Source organism: Thalassophryne amazonica, chromosome 23, assembly GCF_902500255.1.
Source record: "Thalassophryne amazonica chromosome 23, fThaAma1.1, whole genome shotgun sequence".
Classification (NCBI taxonomy): Eukaryota; Metazoa; Chordata; class Actinopteri; order Batrachoidiformes; family Batrachoididae; genus Thalassophryne; species Thalassophryne amazonica.
Window position 1 is genome coordinate 13,022,776 of NC_047125.1, and position 2,556 is coordinate 13,025,331.

The window sequence follows — 2,556 nt, forward strand, 5'->3', positions numbered from 1 at the left end:
TACATCAAATATTTTTGCCATATAAATTAGGTTTTACTGTACATCTCATGAATCCTCGACATCATTTCATTTTGAAGGACAAAACAAAAAGTCGCACAACAACCAATAAATCTTAAAGCAATTTAGGTGAATTCTTTCTTGCATTTAATTTCAGCTTTAGATTATTCCTTCTTTGAGATACACACACACCATACTACCAATGTTTGAAGAGTTGTAAAGAATAGCTTAGGTTTATGGAAGCCCCATTGGGACTTTATTTATGGTGTGCTTTGGCCTATGATGTTGATTATAATAACATAAGTACAAGAATTCAAGACACTTCTTAAATTACAAATATTAATGGAGTTCATACTTAAATGCTCTAGATAATCTTGGTAAAAAAAAGTTTCTCATGCCAAATTGGATTTTGAAAAAGCCACTAGGTTTTTGTTGTTGTTGTTTTGGTTTTTTTAGTGTGTGTGTGTGTGTGTGTGTGTGTTTATTCATTTTTTTGTTTGTTTTGTTTTTAGGACTTTTACACATACTATGTATTTCTACACATTTTTCTGGACCTATCCTGAAAGTTTCATCTTGTTCCACAACATTTCCATTAGCTGGCCATTTTTGAGCTAATACCAGTAAACATTTGTATACTGGTATGATGTGAAAACATCACTTTTTGGTCACATGATATTTACACAGTAACATTGCCATGATGTAACTATGTAGACTCCAAGATACATTGCAGCTACTGTATTGTGACCATTACTCCACCAATAAAAAAAATATGAAAGTAAATAAAAATACTTCCCTTACAGTCACAGTCCTGTTATGTTTTTAACACAACATAATGTTCTTGCAAACTGATTTATCCTTCTTTTTTTTTTTTTTTTTTTACAGAAATGAGGCACTGTGGACTACATTTCCCAATGCCCGATTCTTTTATTTGTTGAAAAAAACACAAGACAACCAATCAATCTTGCAAGGTTTGCATGACATCTGCTGGATGTCGTGTATGATGACACGGCCTGATGAAACATGTCATAATGTCAGGACGTCATTATTTGACATCAATTTGTGACTTTCGTGATGTTTAATTGAAGTTCCAGGACCTGACATTGTCTGACCTTCATGTGTTTGCTGGGATGCTCTTGGACAACAAGCATTTCAAGAACCTTTTTGACAGTGTGGGTTAAAAATGCAGTAACAATCGGTCTTAAATAAAAGTCACAAAACTACAGTATATTACATTATGAGTGCACATAAGATTTTATTAAATACATAATGCACAATGTAATACGTATATAATATATGTAATATGCATATATATTGCAATATCAGTGTGTATATATATATGTGTGTGTGTGTGTATAAAGATTTCATGTAACACAAAATCATATCATACGTGTGTTTAAAAAAAAAAAAAAAAAATTCCAAGGGGAACACTGGGTCAGTCTTATGTTTGGATTGTTCAGGTCAAATCTACTTTAAAACTGAAGTATTATGGTTTAATTTATAAAATAAATAAGTAATTATATAAAAACAATTCTATTAGATATATTTCAATCAGTACTGTAAAAGCAGGAAAAAAAGACAAGACTACATTTCCTACATAGGAAACAATCAAAACATTAATTTGGTAAACATTACACAATGAACCACTAATTTAAAAAAAATAAAACTCTTTAAAATTATTTTAATTCCATCATCCTTCTCCAGTACCTCTGCGAGCACTAGAAGGCAACATTGCTGTTAATCCTGGTATCCAGCAGGTGGCAGTGCCGCACGAATATTTCTATCGTGTGCGAGTGGCGGCAAAAAAGTAACTTGTTAATCTATTTTTGAGGACAATTTTGAGTGTGATGCCTCCTTTTTCTACAAACTAAGCACATGTATGGTTAATTCTTTTCAGAAAAAGTTTTATGTGGTTAAAGGTTAAGTTTAAGGGATGTTGTGACGGTTCAATTTTAAAGCCAAGAAGAAGTCCAAGAACAAATTCTCATTTTCTTCACAGCCACAGAAAAGTGAGTAAAATTGAATTGGGTATTTGGAAGGAAGTGAATGAAATTTGTCAAACTGAAAGCCCCTCAGCTCTCTTTTGTTCTCACAAGGGGTCAGAAATCCAAACAGGGGGTTGTTAATCAGTTTCAGCTGCTTTGGTGTTAATGAAATGAACAACAGGTGCACCAATGAGACGACACCCTAAACAGGAATAGTTTTACAGATGGAGGCCACTGACATTTTTTCCTTCCTCATCTTGTCTGGTTGATTTTTCACTAGTTTCACATTTGGCTCTGTCTCACTACCGTTAGCATGATGCGGTACCTGGACCCTACAGAGGTTGCAGCTCCTCCAGGATGGCACATCAATATGTGCCATTGCCAGAAGGGTTTGTGTGTCTCCCGGTCCACAGTCTTGGGACTGTGGAGGAAATTCCAGGAGACAGACAAAACTGTAGAAGAGCTGAACAGGGCCGTAGTAGGTTCTTAAGCCATCAGCAGGACTGGTATCTGCTACTTTGTGCAAGGAGGAACAGGGTGAGTACTGCCAGGTCGTGCTGGGTTGAAAAGATCAATT